Here is a 17249-nt window from a genome sequence, read left to right on the forward strand (position 1 = left end):
GATGCCACAAATATCGCGGGAATCAGATGAGATCAACCGGGCTTTGACACAATTGCCAATGATGCACGAGTAAACAGCCGCCAGCCCGCCTCTCATCGTGAAAACACACTCATCTAACATGTTCATCGTTCGTTTAGGAACAAAATAATACAACTCAACAGTATCCTATCAATGTAAAAGCCTAAATTTGAAATTGAAAATGTATTACTTTGCATTTTTAACTCAATGCTTTTTACAGAAACATAAATACAATTGACTGCTCTGTTGTTTTTCCTGAATGTAAGACTCATCCAAAAGTTATATGGGATACGCTAGTTGAATAGGCCTACCTCAACTAGGCCATGGTGCATGTCTTGGAGAAACCCCCACTCTTCACACACCGATCGGAGCATCATGGTTGTGATTATACCACTTTTTCATCCTGGCAACGACGGAATCCCTAGTCTTTGTTCCCATGCTCTTCGCTCGCTCTCTGTCTGTCGCCCTCACACTGCACGGCTCCCAAAGATCTGACACGTTCTGCTCGCTCTCTCTCTCTCTCTTTCTCTCTACCTGTATCTCACTCTGTGTTTCACTCAGCACTCTCTGTGTGCTCTCTCTTTTCAATGTGTACAGGCTAAGTGCGTTTGTGTGAATGGATGGATGGGCGGATACAGATTCAGGGGGAGTCTTTAGGGGCTTGGTCATAAACAAGGCCAGGATTAAATCGCCAGCCAAATGCGAGAGGGATTAGAAGACCATTAAAAGCAAACAAAGAATTTAAGGCAGAAATACACACTAAATACACATTAAATAGCAAAGTCTAGAGGGAGCCTACACACACAAACACACACATGGCGGGCTGGATAGGTCGGACATCTAGCAGGCTCCCTCTAGACTTTGATATTTAGTGTGCATTTGATCTTTAATTCTTTGTTTTCTCAAAATATTTGTGCTAAATTACTATTCCATTTTTATCTCGTCGTTTTTTTCTATATTACTCTTTCTTTACCCATTTATTTATTATATTGTTGTCAATAGGTGAACCTGGGGAGAGAAGAACCTGGAGAGAGAAGAACCTGGGGTGAGAAGAACCTGGGGAGAGAAGAACCTGGGGAGAGAAGAACCTGGGGAGAGAAGAACCTGGGGTGAGAAGAACCTGGGGAGAGAAGAACCTGGGGTGAGAAGAACCTGGGGAGAGAAGAACCTGGGGAGAGAAGAACCTGGGGAGAGAAGAACCTGGGGAGAGAAGAACCTGGGGAGAGAAGAACCTGGGGAGAGAAGAACCTGGGGTGAGAAGAACCTGGGGAGAGAAGAACCTGGGGAGAGAAGAACCTGGGGAGAGAAGAACCTGGGGAGAGAAGAACCTGGGGTGAGAAGAGCCTGGGGAGAGAAGAACCTGGGGTGAGAAGAACCTGGGGAGAGAAGAACCTGGGGTGAGAAGAACCTGGGGAGAGAAGAACCTGGGGTGAGAAGAACCTGGGGTGAGAAGAACCTGGGGAGAGAAGAACCTGGGGTGAGAAGAACCTGGGGAGAGAAGAACCTGAGGAGAGAAGAACCTGGGGAGAGAAGAACCTGGGGTGAGAAGAACCTGGGGAGAGAAGAACCTGGGGAGAGAAGAACCTGGGGAGAGAAGAACCTGGGGAGAGTTGAACCTGGGGAGAGTTGAACCTGGGGTGAGAAGAACCTGGGGAGAGGTGAACCTGGGGAGAGAAGAACCTGGGGAGAGTTGAACCTGGGGAGAGAAGAACTTGGGGAGAGTTGAACCTGGGGAGAGAAGAACCTGGGGAGAGTTGAACCTGGGGAGAGAAGAACCTGGGGAGAGTTGAACCTGGGGAGAGAAGAACCTGGAGAGAGGCGAACCTGGGGAGAGAAGAACCTGGAGAGAGGCGAACCTGGGGAGAGGTGAACCTGGGGAGAGGTGAACCTGCAGCGAGGTGGACCTGCAGGTAAGCATTTCATTGCCATCCAGGTCACCCGGGATACAAGTCAGAATTCGATGTTCATCCATGTCTGAGGACATTGGGAGACGAGGTGGAAACCTGCCACTAGGGGCAACCATGAGCGCTGTTACCTTCAAGTAAGTTTTGTTTTTACTATGATGTTGTGGGCAGGGATGGCAGATAGCTGTAAGCATCTGAATCAAAAGGTTGCAAGTTCAAATCCAGGACTAGAGAGTTGTTTTTTAGATTTGTGTTTTAAGCCTATCCCAAAATGTGACGACCCTCCCACTCTGTCTGCCGTATTCTTTCTCTTTGCTCTTGTTTTCCTTATTAGGATGCTGGCGGGCGGAGCCGGGAGGGTCGTCAGCGACATGGGACACACCTGGGCCCGGGTGTGTCCCAGGATAAATGCACCTCTTCCCCAATCATGGAGGAGACTCTCTCCATGCAGACACACTGTTAGATTTTGTTGTGGCATTTTTGTGGCCGTTTGGTTTGTTTGCTGCACCTTTCAACACCCCTCATTATCACATTTATGCACGCAACCACTCACTTACACTACTGACTACTGACTACACACACCATTGTTAATTGTATTTAGTTTACTTCAGTTAATAAGTGTAAGGCCTGGGTGTCGGAGTGGAAGTCAAGCGCAGGCAACAGCAGGTGCAATAACCAAATGTTCTTTAATGAACATGTAGAAAACTAGGCCACCCAACTAACACACTGGGTGACCACTTAAACAACCCCAGACACGGGGAATACGAAAACAGTACAGCAAACACGATGCACGAAACAAACACCACCACTTACAAACAAACAATCCCGCACAAAGAAACGTGTATGCCGGCTGATTAAATAAGCCCAACTAATTAACCCTCATACAAAACAGGTGCGCCCAATAAACACATAGGGAGGGGGAGAAAAGGATCAGTGGCAGCTAATAGGCCGGTGACGACGACCGCCGAACGCCACCCGAACGGGAAGGAGAGCCTGCCTCGGTCGAAGTCGTGACAGTACCCCCCCTCTGACGCGCGGCTCCCGCAGCGCGCCGACACCGGCCTCGAGGTCGACCCGGAGGACGAGGTGCAGGGCGATCCGGATGGAGGCGATGGAAATCCCTCAACATAGACGGATCCAAAATGTCCCCCACCGGTACCCAGCACCTCTCCTCCGGACCGTACCCCTCCCAGTCCACGAGGTACTGCAGGCCCCTCACCCGGCGTCTCGAGTCCAGAATGGCCCGTATCGTGTACGCCGGGGACCCCTCGATGTCCAGAGGGGGAGGAGGGACCTCCGGTACCTCACCGTCCTGCAGGGGACCAGCTACCACCGGCCTGAGGAGAGACACATGAAACGAGGGGTTAATACGATAATAGGAAGGGAGTTGTAATCGATAACACACCTCGTTTATTCTCCTCAGGACTTTGAAGGGCCCTACACACTGCGGACCCAGCTTCCGGCAGGGCAAGCGGAGGGGCAGGTTTCGGGTCGAGAGCCAGACCCTGTCCCCCGGTACAAACACGGGGGCCTCACTGCGGTGGCGGTCAGCACTCCTCTTCTGCCGTCCACTAGCTTGTTGGAGTGATTCCTGGACGGCTCTCCATGTCTCCTTGGAGCGCTGCACCCATTCCTCCACCGCAGGAGCCTCGGTCTGGCTCGGATGCCATGGTGCCAGGACCGGCTGGTACCCCAATACACACTGAAAGGGGGACATGTTAGTAGAGGAGTGGCGTAGTGAGTTCTGGGCCATTTCGGCCCAGGGAATGTATCTCGCCCACTCCCCTGGCCGGTCCTGACAATACGACCGCAGAAACCTACCCACCTCCTGGTTCACTCTCTCCACCTGCCCATTACTCTCAGGGTGATAACCGGAGGTAAGGCTGACCGAGACCCCCAACCGCTCCATAAACGCCCTCCATACTCGGGACGTGAATTGGGGGCCCCGATCAGAAACGATGTCCTCCGGCACCCCGTAGTGCCGGAAGACGTGGGTGAATAATGCCTCCGCAGTCTGTAGGGCTGTAGGCATACCGGGCAACGGGAGGAGACGACAGGACTTCGAGAACCGATCCACAATCACCAGTACCGTAGTGTTCCCCTGAGACAGGGGAAGATCGGTCAGAAAATCTACGGACAGGTGCGACCAAGGCCGTTGTGGAACGGGGAGGGGTTGTAACTTCCCTCTAGGAAGGTGCCTAAGAGCCTTACTCTGGGCGCATACCGAACAGGAGGAAACATAAACCCTAACGTCTCTTGCCAAGGTAGGCCACCAATACCTCCCCCGAAGGCTCCCCACTGTCCTCTTCACCCCAGGGTGACCCGAGGAGGGTAGAACATGAGCCCACCGAATCAATTTGTCCCGGACACCAAGCGGCACGTACTTCCGCCCCACCGGACACTGAGGAGGAGCGGGTTCCGCCCGTAACGCCCGCTCGATGTCCGAGTCCACTTCCCACACCACTGGTGCTATCAGCCTAGAGGCGGGAAGGATGGGAGTGGGTTCGGTGGGCCGATCGTCCGAGTCGTAAAAACGGGACAGTGCATCCGCCTTTACGTTCTGGGAGCCCGGTCTATACGTTAAGGTAAACTGGAATCGGGTAAAGAACATGGCCCACCTTGCTTGACGTGGATTCAGTCTCCTGGCTGCCCGAATATACTCCAGATTCTGGTGGTCGGTCCAGATGAGAAAAGGGTGCTTAGCCCCCTCAAGCCAGTGTCTCCACACCTTCAGGGCACTGACCACTGCTAACAACTCCCGGTCCCCCACATCATAGTTACGCTCCGCTGGGCTGAGCTTCTTCGAGAAGAAAGCACAGGGGTGGAGTTTTGGTGGCGTACCAGAGCGCTGTGATAGCACGGCACCTACCCCAGCCTCGGACGCGTCCACCTCCACTATGAATGCTAGAGAGGGATCCGGATGCGCCAACACGGGCGCATCCGTGAACAGCGCCTTCAACCTGTTGAAAGCTCTGTCCGCTTTTGCTGACCACTGCAAACGCACCGGACCCCCCTTAAGCAGTGAGGTAATAGGAGCTGCCACCTGGCCAAAACCCCGGATAAACCTCCGGTAGTAGTTGGCAAAACCCAAAAACCGCTGCACTTCTTTTACCGTGGTCGGAGTCGGCCAATTACGCACGGCCTTAATGCGGTCACTCCCTACCACCACGCCCGAGGTGGAAATGCGATAACCCAGAAAAGAGACGGCTCGTTTGGAGAACACACACTTCTCAGCCTTGACATATAGGTCATGCTCCAGTAGTCTACCAAGCACCTTGCGTACCAGAGACACATGCGCGGCGTAAGTGGCTGAGTAGATCAGAATGTCATCGATATAAACAACCACTCCCTGCCCGTGCAGGTCCCTGAGAATATCGTCTACAAAGGATTGGAAAACGGCTGGAGCATTCTTTAACCCATACGGCATGACGCAGTACTCATAATGGCCCGATGTGGTACTAAATGCGGTTTTCCACTCGTCTCCCTTCCGAATACGCACCAGACTATACGCGCTCCTGAGATCCAATTTTGTGAAGAACTGCGCTCCGTGAAATGATTCCATTGCCGTAGCAATGAGAGGTAGTGGGTAACTAAACCCCACTGTGATGGCATTTAGACCTCTATAATCAATACACGGACGCAGACCTCCCTCCTTTTTCTTCACAAAAAAGAAACTCGAGGAGGCGGGTGAGATGGAGGACCGAATGTACCCCTGTCCCAGAGACTCAGTGACATATGTCTCCATAGCCACCGTCTCCTCTTGGGATAATGGGTACACGTGACTCTTGGGAAGCGCAGCGTCTACCTGGAGATCTATCGCACAATCCCTTCCCGGTCGATAAGGTGGTAATTTAGTCGCTTTCCTTTTACTGAAAGCGATTGCCAAATCGGCATACTCGGGGGGAATGCGCACCGTGGAACCCTGGTCTGGACTCTCCACCGACGTGGCACCGATGGAAACTCCCAAACACCTTCCAGAACACTCCTTTGACCACCCCTGGAGAACCCCCTGTTTCCACGAAATTTTAGGATTGTGCCGGGCCAGCCAGGGAATCCCTAGTACCACCGGAAACGCAGGCGAATCAATAATATAAAAGCTAATACGCTCCTTATGATTCCCCTGCGTCACCATGTCCAGGGGAACCGTGGTCTCCCTGACCACCCCTGACCCTAATGGCCGGCTATCTAGGGAGTGCACGGGAAAGGGAGAATCTATCGGCACAAGCGGAACCCGTAACCTAAAAGCGAGTCCGCGATCCATAAAGTTCCCAGCTGCGCCTGAATCGACTAGCGCCCTATGCTGGGAAGAGGGGAAAAATTTAAGGAAAAAAATCAAGACAAACATGTGACTAACAGGGGGTTCTGGGTGAGTTTGGTGCGGACTCACCTGGGGTGATCGAGAAGTGTTCCGCCTGCCATCTCGACTCCCAGACGGACCCCCCCAGCACCGATCGGCCGTGTGTCCTCTCCGACCACAGCTGGTGCAGGGAGAGCCTCCTCCTCCGGTACCCCTCTGCCCAGCCCCTCCCACCTCCATCGGAATAGGAGCGGAGGGGCTGGGTGGTGGAACGTACAGGACCCTCTCAGAACGCCCGCGGGCAGCCAGCAGATTGTCCAGACGGATAGACATGTCAATCAGCTCATCCAGGGAAAGAGCGGTGTCCCGACATGCTAGCTCCCTGCGGACGTCCTCCCGGAGACTACACCGGTAGTGATCAATAAGGGCCCTGTCGTTCCACCCAGATCCTGCAGCCAGGGTCCGGAACTCCAGCGCGTAATCCTGGGCGCTCCTCTTCTCCTGCCTAAGGTGGAACAGTCGTTCTCCCGCCGCTCGGCCCTCTGGAGGATGGTCAAATACGGCCCGAAAACGGCGGGTGAACTCTGGGTAGTGCTCCTTCGCTGAGTCTGGGCCATTCCAGACTGCGTTCGCCCACTCCAGAGCACGACCCGTGAGGCAGGAGACGAGGACACTCACCCTCTCCGCTCCCGAGGGAGTGGGTCTTACGGTGGCAAGGTACAGCTCCAGTTGGAGTAGGAACCCCTGGCACCCCGCCGCCGATCCATCATAATCCCTCGGGAGTGTCAGATGGAGAGCGCTGGAGCCGAGGGATGGAGAGTCCTGGGCTGGAGGAGCCGAAGGTGGAGAGAGGAAACCACTCCTCTCCCATCGATCCATACGTTCCATTATTGACTCCATCGCTGATCCAATACGGTGGATAACCGTGGTGTGATGGAACACCTGTTCCTCCATCGATGGGAGAGGGCTGGCCGCTGCTCCTGCTGACTCCATATTTTTTGGTGCGGGATTCTGTAAGGCCTGGGTGTCGGAGTGGAAGTCAAGCGCAGGCAACAGCAGGTGCAATAACCAAATGTTCTTTAATGAACATGTAGAAAACTAGGCCACCCAACTAACACACTGGGTGACCACTTAAACAACCCCAGACACGGGGAATACAAAACAGTACAGCAAACACGATGCACGAAACAAACACCACCACTTACAAACAAACAATCCCGCACAAAGAAACGTGTATGCCGGCTGATTAAATAAGCCCAACTAATTAACCCTCATACAAAACAGGTGCGCCCAATAAACACATAGGGAGGGGGAGAAAAGGATCAGTGGCAGCTAATAGGCCGGTGACGACGACCGCCGAACGCCACCCGAACGGGAAGGAGAGCCTGCCTCGGTCGAAGTCGTGACAATAAGTATATTTTGTTATTCCTTATCTCCACGTTGTCTCCCTTTTTGTTACGAACTTCTAGCTGGTTCGTGACACAAACCTTAACCTTTACCTTAACCATTCGAAGTTAATGACTAACCATCACATTTCATAGTTAATGTCTAAACCTAACCCTAACCTTAAAAATTGGGAGTTAATGCCTAAACCTGACCTTAAGCACGTTGAAATTTGACGTTTGAGAAACATGAATGAAGGTCTAATTCTGACTGTGAGAGCTACTCTCAGTGAAAAGGTGCTATCTAGAACCTAAAAGGTTTCTTCAGCTGTCGCCATAGGAGAACCCTTTGAGGAACCCTTTTGGTTCCATGTAGAACCATTTACACTGATGGTTCTACATGGAATCCAAAATAGTTCTACCAGGAACCAAAAAGGTTCTTCAGAGGGTTATCCTTTTATCTAAGAGTGTAGTTGTTCGTTGCACTGTGTACTCCATGTACAGAATGCTGAGCATTCAGAGCTTTAACTGATGCAGTGACAGTCTGACTATAAGATTCACATCTCTCCCTTCTCTCTCTCTCTCTCTCTCCCCTTCTCTCACTCTCTCCCCTTCTCTCTCTCTCCCCCCTTCTCTCTCACTCTCTCCCCTTCTCTCTCTCTCCCCTTCTCTCTCTCTCCCATTCTCTCTCTCTCTCATACTCTGATTCTATTCTCTCACAGGCACACTTAAACAGACAGGCTAAATGTCACAGCACACACAATATGCACACATCCATTAATAAAGACACAAATATAGAAATGCTCCATTCACTGCCTCATAGTTCAGCTGGGCCAAATTACATTACCTGCTCTGTGCGAGGGAAAGAGACCTGGGCTTCATTAACACAGCCTGTGTGTGTGTGTGTGTGTGTGTGTGTGTGTGTGTGTGTGTGTGTGTGTGTGTGTGTGTGTGTGTGTGTGTGTGTGTGTGTGTGTGTGTGTGTGTGTGTGTGTGTGTGTGTGTGTGTGTGTGTGTGTGTGTGTGTGTGTGTGTGTGCCTGCGTGTGAGCATGTCAAGACTCAAAGGAACTGAGCTAAAATTCAACCTCCGAACTCCATCAACATTGAGATTGAGACACCACTGGCCAAACCAGAGCCCCCCAACCCAGTGGAGAAGATATGACTCAGCAGAAAGGTCATGGGACACTATGAGTTCTGTTCCGCTCATGCACGCGAACACATACACACACACACACACACAAATCAAAATAGCACAACCTCCATTTCATTTCATATGTGATATGTAAACCCTGAATGAAACTGCTCATCACAGATGGAAACAGAGAATGTTCCAGGGTCACGTCACCATGGCAACCACTGACAGCTGTTGCGAAAGAGATGTAATGACAACTTGCCAATGGAACTGCTAAGCTGTAATTACCCTCACAAACACCAGAGTCGAGCCTACACACACACACACACACACTGCAGAGTTATAGATCTCTCCCGCTCAAAAATGTACCTACCCCAAGATGATATTAAATGAAGACATGATTTGGATTATAATGGTCCATACTCACAAAACATCTGCATGCAGGGATTTGTTCAGAAAAAAGGAGACCAGAGGAAGTTTGGGTCAAGGCTTGAACGTTCTGTCAATCATTTTGTGAACCATGAGGTTAAATTCTATCACATTGATCTGAATGTGATCAATAACTGAATTGATTTTATTTGACTTGAATTAATATTACACAACGTGTGGGTTTAATCCTGAATGCTGATTGGTTAAAACCGCATTCCAGCCAGTGTCTATTCCACATGTTATCATCTGCTAAATCTATGTTAAAATGCCTATTTACTCTGTTCCATCTGACTGTGCAATCCACTGTCTCATCAACCCAGCCAGGCAATTTATACACTTGATCTCCACTATAAAAAGTATCTAGACATGATCTCACATTTCTTTTAGACTAACACTTAGTTTTCAACAGCGGAGATTTGTCTAAACCTTGCTGCCTGTCTCATTTACAACATTGTTTGAATATTCAAATTCGACCTCTATGTGTCCCATAGTAATGAACGTGTCGGGAGTCGGGGTGAGACAGACAGGCAGGCAGCTTTTCTCAGCCAGTCGAAATCATGAATCAGCATCATATTTATGGATCTACTGAAAACAAAGAACTATCAATAGAAAAAAGGTCAAACGAAATGGAGTGCAGCTAGTTTGCAGTCTTTCCAGCTTCAGTTTGAAGTGATTGTGTTAGATGTGTTGTTAGCTGTGTTGTTGGCTGTGTTGTTGGCTAGCTCCTCTGAACAACAGTGTCCTGACGTGTGTTGTTGGCTGTGTTGTTAGCTGTGTTGTTGGCTGTGTTGTTAGCTGTGTTGTTAGATGTGTTGTTAGCTGTGTTGTTAGCTGTGTTGTTAGCTGTGTTGTTGTCTGTGTGGTTGTCTGTGTTGTTAGCTGTGTTGTTGGCTGTGTTGTTGGCTGTGTTGTTAGCTGTGTTGTTGGCTGTGTTGTTAGCTGTGTTGTTGGCTGTGTTGTTAGCTGTGTTGTTGGCTGTGTTGTTAGCTGTGTTGTTGGCTGTGTTGTTGGCTGTGTTGTTAGCTGTGTTGTTAGTTGTGTTGTTAGCTGTGTTGTTGGCTGTGTTGTTAGCTGTGTTGTTGGCTGTGTTGTTGGCTGTGTTGTTAGTTGTGTTGTTAGATGTGTTGTTAGCTGTGTTGTTAGCTGTGTTGTTAGCTGTGTTGTTGTCTGTGTGGTTGTCTGTGTTGTTAGCTGTGTTGTTGGCTGTGTTGTTGGCTGTGTTGTTAGCTGTGTTGTTGGCTGTGTTGTTGGCTGTGTTGTTAGCTGTGTTGTTGGCTGTGTTGTTAGCTGTGTTGTTGGCTGTGTTGTTAGCTGTGTTGTTGGCTGTGTTGTTGGCTGTGTTGTTAGCTGTGTTGTTAGTTGTGTTGTTAGCTGTGTTGTTGGCTGTGTTGTTAGCTGTGTTGTTGGCTGTGTTGTTGGCTGTGTTGTTAGTTGTGTTGTTAGTTGTGTTGTTAGCTGTGTTGTTGGCTGTGTTGTTAGCTGTGTTGTTGGCTGTGTTGTTGGCTGTGTTGTTGGCTGTGTTGTTAGCTGTGTTGTTAGATGTGTTGTTAGCTGTGTTGTTAGCTGTGTTGTTAGCTGTGTTGTTGTCTGTGTGGTTGTCTGTGTTGTTAGCTGTGTTGTTGGCTGTGTTGTTGGCTGTGTTGTTAGCTGTGTTGTTGGCTGTGTTGTTGGCTGTGTTGTTAGCTGTGTTGTTGGCTGTGTTGTTAGCTGTGTTGTTGGCTGTGTTGTTAGCTGTGTTGTTGGCTGTGTTGTTGGCTGTGTTGTTAGCTGTGTTGTTAGTTGTGTTGTTAGCTGTGTTGTTGGCTGTGTTGTTAGCTGTGTTGTTGGCTGTGTTGTTAGTTGTGTTGTTAGCTGTGTTGTTGGCTGTGTTGTTGGCTGTGTTGTTGGCTGTGTTGTTAGCTGTGTTGTTAGCTGTGTTGTTGGCTGTGTTGTTAGCTGTGTTGATGGCTGTGTTGTTAGCTGTGTTGTTGGCTGTGTTGTTAGCTGTGTTGTTAGTTGTGTTGTTAGCTGTGTTGTTGGCTGTGTTGTTAGCTGTGTTGTTGGCCGTGTTGTTGGCTGTGTTGTTGGCTGTGTTGTTAGCTGTGTTGTTGGCTGTGTTGTTGGCTGTGTTGTTAGCTGTGTTGTTAGTTGTGTTGTTAGCTGTGTTGTTGGCTGTGTTGTTGGCTGTGTTGTTAGCTGTGTTGTTGGCTGTGTTGTTGGCTGTGTTGTTAGCTGTGTTGTTGGCTGTGTTGTTAGCTGTGTTGTTGGCTGTGTTGTTGGCTGTGTTGTTAGCTGTGTTGTTAGTTGTGTTGTTAGCTGTGTTGTTGGCTGTGTTGTTAGCTGTGTTGTTGGCTGTGTTGTTGGCTGTGTTGTTAGTTGTGTTGTTAGCTGTGTTGTTGGCTGTGTTGTTGGCTGTGTTGTTGGCTGTGTTGTTAGCTGTGTTGTTGGCTGTGTTGTTAGCTGTGTTGTTGGCTGTGTTGTTGGGTGTGTTGTTGGCTGTGTTGTTAGCTGTGTTGTTGGCTGTGTTGATGGCTAGCTCCTCTGAACAACAGTGACCTGAGGAGAGAGCACATATGCCAGGTGAAATCATGCATCATTAGATCATTGTTATGGATGTATCCAAATAAATGTCAACTTAAACAAATGCAGCTATTTGGTTGTTATTCTGGCTGCACTGTTTGACGTGACCATAAGTTAGGCGTAGTTGGCTAGCTAGCAAGCAAGAGATAAGATGGCAATGGAACATTTAGAACCAAGACTGGGTCGCATCTCTGGCAACGGAACCAATAGAACCAACTACTGGGCGGTTTGGGTAGAAACCCTAGATATGTGTCAGGACTATATCTCGTGGAATTCATGACAGACACTACACGCACACACACAGACACACACAGAGACACACACAGACACAGACACAGACACAGACACACACACACACACACACGCACACGCACACACACAGACACAGACACACACAGACACACACACACACGCACACACACACACACAGACACACACACACACACACACACACACACACACAGACAGACACACAGACACACACACACACACAAATAAGAGAGAATGTTACAGTAAGTAAATCAATTATTCAATGGCATTTCAAAACAACACTGGGTATCCTCTGTTTCCATAGAGACACTGTTGATTTAATGCCACTACTCAGGGATTTGCTCTCTCTGTCTAAGTAGGACAAATATACGCAAATAGACACTTAGACACAAGTACCAACAAATATTAATAAGTGGGGATTTAAATGATGAAACATGTGCTCTCTAGTAAGTTGCTCATGTCTATCTAGTACTAATAACCAGGCCTGGGGAGGTAATCAGAGAGACATAACAATCTATACTACCAAAGCACCCCTCTCTCTTACACACTAAACTGACATAAATTGGCCCTACACTGACTGGGATTTTCTGCCCTAAGGGTAAAATTTGGCGAGAGTAAACTGATCCTAAATCTTTTCCCAGGGCAACGTCTACCTTTAGCACAGCCAAATCATCCTAAATCACTGTCTCTAACTATAGTAGTCCTGTGGGATATGATCAGGTCATACCTCCACCTAGTGGTGAGTTGGCTGTATATACACCAGTAACGAATCATAAGTAGTTTACAATTTGCTTTTTGATGCTTCATTTGTTTCTGGTCATTCTTAAATTCATTAAACGTCTTAATTTGTAATTGCAGAAACGTAATATCAGAGTCGGGAAAAAATGTCTTTATTGTAATTCAAGGTGTTGGTTTGTTTCTTAAAACCCATGTTATAATTGTTGCAACAAATGGCCTACAGAATATAATGTAGGTCATGAAAAAAGGTGTGACTGATATGGCAAGCCTGTCCATAATCATTTCACCTGTTACGGTGTGAAAGGATGCGATGTGAGCAGGCACAACCTATAGAGAACAAGCAATTGATTATGTAGGCTAAATACAATATTATTTCTACAAGGGTTATACAAAAACATATTTCCTTGGTATTTCTGTGTGGGAAACACTGCCTACTGACTGAGCCAAAATCGGATGAAAATTCTAACTGCTATAATTGCACTCAATTACCGGTGGATCTTATCTGACCACAGATCTGACTGCAGGCCAGGGTCACAGATTTCCTCTCCTGGTGGGTGTGTGTGTGTGTGTGTGTGCGTGCGTGTGTGTGTGTGTGTGTGTGTGTGTGTGTGTGTGTGTGTGTGTGTGTGTGTGTGTGTGTGTGTGTGTGTGTGTGTGTGTGTGTGTGTGTGCGTGGTGAGAGAGAGAGAGATTGCTGTTGGAGAGACTCTCGGTTAACAGAACAGGCGAGCCCCGTGGACACAGTAATCCTATGATGTTAATTCCCGCGCGCTCAAGTGCGTTTTCATCGGGATTAGCCAAACCTCGTGCCCCTCAGTGGGAACATGTGACGGCTTTATGATCTGCACACAAAACAAACACAGTAGAACAGCCTACCCTTTCACCGGAACATGATAATACACCTGGATAATACACCTGGATAATACACCTGGATAATACACCTGGAAAATACCCCTGGATAATACCCCTGGATAATACACCTGGATAATACACCTGGATAATACACCTGGATAATACACCTGGATAATACACCTGGATAATACCCCTGGATAATACACCTGGATAATACACCTGGATAATACACCTGGATAATACACCTGGAAAATACACCTGGATAATACACCTGGATAATACACCTGGATAATACCCCTGGAAAATACCCCTGGATAATACCCCTGGATAATACACCTGGATAATACACCTGGAAAATACACCTGGATAATACACCTGGATAATACAGTTGGATAATACAGCTGGATAATACAGCTGGATAATACACCTGGATAATACACCTGGAAAATACACCTGGATAATACACCTGGATAATACAGCTGGATAATACACCTGGATAATACACCTGGATAATACAGCTGGATAATACACCTGGATAATACAGCTGGATAATACACCTGGATAATACACCTGGATAATACACCTGGAAAATACACCTGGATAATACACCTGGATAATACAGCTGGATAATACAGCTGGATAATACAGCTGGATAATACACCTGGATAATACACCTGGAAAATACACCTGGATAATACAGCTGGATAATACAGCTGGATAATACACCTGGAAAATACACCTGGATAATACACCTGGATAATACACCTGGATAATACAGCTGGATAATACAGCTGGATAATACACCTGGATAATACACCTGGATAATACACCTGGATAATACACCTGGAAAATACCCCTGGATAATACAGCTGGATAATACACCTGGAGAATACACCTGGATAATACACCTGGATAATACACCTGGATAATACACCTGGAAAATACACCTGGATAATACACCTGGATAATACCCCTGGATAATACACCTGGATAATACACCTGGAAAATACACCTGGATAATACACCTGGATAATACACCTGGAAAATACACCTGGATAATACACCTGGATAATACACCTGGATAATACACCTGGATAATACACCTGGATAATACACCTGGATAATACAGCTGGATAATACACCTGGATAATACACATGTATCCCAGTTCAAAAGGTGTCACTCATTGTTCCAAATTAGGCCTACTGTTCGTGCTTCGAGTGGGGTTCTACCTCTCTGTTTCCAAGAATAAACTACATCATTGTTACTGTCACTGTGTCTGTAACATGGCCTACCTGAAGGCCTATAAGGTCCAGGTGACTTGACCATTGAAAACTAATTCATTTCGAACAACTTTATCCATTTATATTGCAACATTAGCTTACAATAGGCTACTCTGTTCCTGTTTTGCGCACACTGGGACAGGTGTGAAATCTTCTCCAGTGTTGTTTCACTCTGTAGATAATGTGTTGAACGGCAGACATTAGCATGAAGTCACTGTACAGTAGCTCATCTGTTCCACACTGTGAGATGGGATACTATGTGAGAGTTCCTGGGAAGTTGGAACCACTCCACTCTCTCACCCCAGATCATTCCCACGCATTCCAGGCCGACAAGGCAGAATGAGGCTGGATTCATCCCAAGCATGTGATGGTATGGGGAGCAGAGAGGGGAGGAGCGAGGGTGTGGGCAAGTGGAAGTTATAATGTGACTTAACATTACTCTTTCTTTTCACTGGACCTGCTGTGTCACGACAGCCGGATGCAGTCGCGTCGTCGCCGTGTGCTTCGTTAGTCTGTGTAGAGAACTCTTGGCTGTGGTAGTTGGTTAGTCATGGTATTTCTGGTTGTTGGGTAGCCTGCTTGAGCTGCTGCTCCTGGGGTCGTGTGTGGGCCAGTTCCCCCGGCCCTGCGCCAACACAGAGGCGCTGCAGAACAAGCAGTGCTGCCCGGTGTGGGAGGGAGACGGGTCGGCCTGCGGAGCCATGTCGGGCCGGGGGTTCTGTCAGGACGTGACGGTATCGGAGGAGCCCCACGGGCCACAGTACCCGGAATAGGACAGGAGGGACCTGTTTGTGTGGATTCACTACTACGTGTCCAGGGATTCACTAATACGTGTCCAGGGATTCACTAATACGTGTCCAGGGATTCACTACTACGTGTCCAGGAATTCACTACTACGTGTCCAGGGATTCACTACTATGTGTCCAGGGATTAACTACTACGTGTCCAGGGATTCACTACTACGTGTCCAGGGATTCACTACTACGTGTCCAGGGATTCACTATTACGTGTCCAGGGATTCACTAATACGTGTCCAGGGATGCACTACTACGTGTCCAGGGATTCACTACTACGTGTCCAGGGATTCTCTACTACGTGTCCAGGGATTCACTACTACGTGTCCAGGGATTCACTACCACGTGTCCAGGGGTTCACTACCACGTGTCCAGGGATTCACTACCACGAGTCCAGGAATTCACTACTACGTGTCCAGGGATTCACTACTACGTGTCCAGGGATTCACTACCACGTGTCCAGGGATTCACTACTACGTGTCCAGGGATTCACTGAAGACTTATCTCTTCAGTAGGTCATATGATTGAGTGTAGTCTGGCCCAAGAGACTGGGATTCTCTGCCTCTAACCCTATTACAGTGGCTGAGTCACTGGCTTACTGTTGTTCTTTCATGCCGTCCCTAGGAGGGGTGAGTTACTTGAGTGGGTTGAGTCACTGACGTGATCTTCCTGTCTGGGTTGGCGCCCCCCCCTTGGTTTGTGCTGTGGTGGAGATCTTTGTGGGCTATACTCGGCCTTGTCTCAGGATTGTAAGTTGGTGGTTGAAGATATCCCTCTAGTGGTGCAGGGGCTGTGCTTTGGCAAAGTGGGTGGGGTTATATCCTTCCTGTTTGGCCCTGTCCGGGGATATCATCGAATGGGGCCACAGTGTCTCCTGACCCCTCCTGTCTCAACCTCTAGTATTTATGCTGCAGTAGTTTATGTGTCGGGGGGCTAGGGTCAGTTGGTTATATCTGGAGTACTTCTCCTGTCTTATCTGGTGTCCTGTGTGAATTTAAGTATGCTCTCTCTAATTCTCTCCTTCTCTCTTTCTTTCTCTCTCTCGGAGGACCTGAGCCCTAGGACCATGCGTCAGGACTACCGAGCATGATGACACCTTGCTGTACCCAGTCCACCTGGCCTTGCTGCTGTTCCAGTGTCAACAGTTCTCCCTGTGGCTATGGAACCCTGACCTGTCCACCGGACGTGCTACCTGTCCCAGACCTGCTGTTTTCAACTCTCTAGAGACCGCAGGAGCGGTAGAGATACTCTTAATGATCGGCTATGAAAAGCCAACTGACATTTACTCCTGAGGTGCTGACTTGCTACACCCTCGACAACCACTGTGATTATTATTATTTGACCATGCTGGTCATTTATGAACATTTGAACATCTTGGCCATGTTCTGTTATAATCTCCCTCCGGCACAGCCAGAAGAGGACTGGCAACCCCTCATAGCCTGGTTCCTCTCTAGGTTTCTTCCTAGGTTTTGGCCTTTCTAGGGAGTTTATCCTAGCCACCGTGCTTCTAAACCTGCATTGCTTGCTGTTTGGGGTTTTAGGCTGGGTTTCTGTACAGCACTTCGAGATATTAGCTGATGTACGAAGGGCT

At 48.5% G+C, this 17249-nt stretch overlaps 1 protein-coding gene and 1 pseudogene across 1 annotated transcript in view; one reads left to right on the top strand and one right to left on the bottom strand.

Moving 5' to 3' along the window:
• The window catches only part of grm5b (glutamate receptor, metabotropic 5b), a 187633-nt gene extending 187018 nt beyond the window's left edge, over positions 1 to 615 (bottom strand). Inside the window, exon 1 of the mRNA XM_055879597.1 lies at positions 330 to 615. The gene's annotated coding sequence lies outside the window, so the exon portion shown is untranslated. The remainder of the gene's footprint in view (positions 1 to 329) is intronic.
• A 14252-nt stretch (positions 616 to 14867) lies between these two features.
• The window catches only part of LOC129821676 (tyrosinase-like), an 8303-nt pseudogene continuing 5921 nt past the window's right edge, over positions 14868 to 17249 (top strand).

The sequence above is a fragment of the Salvelinus fontinalis genome, chromosome 24 (assembly GCF_029448725.1).
Source record: "Salvelinus fontinalis isolate EN_2023a chromosome 24, ASM2944872v1, whole genome shotgun sequence".
Lineage (NCBI taxonomy): Eukaryota > Metazoa > Chordata > Actinopteri > Salmoniformes > Salmonidae > Salvelinus > Salvelinus fontinalis.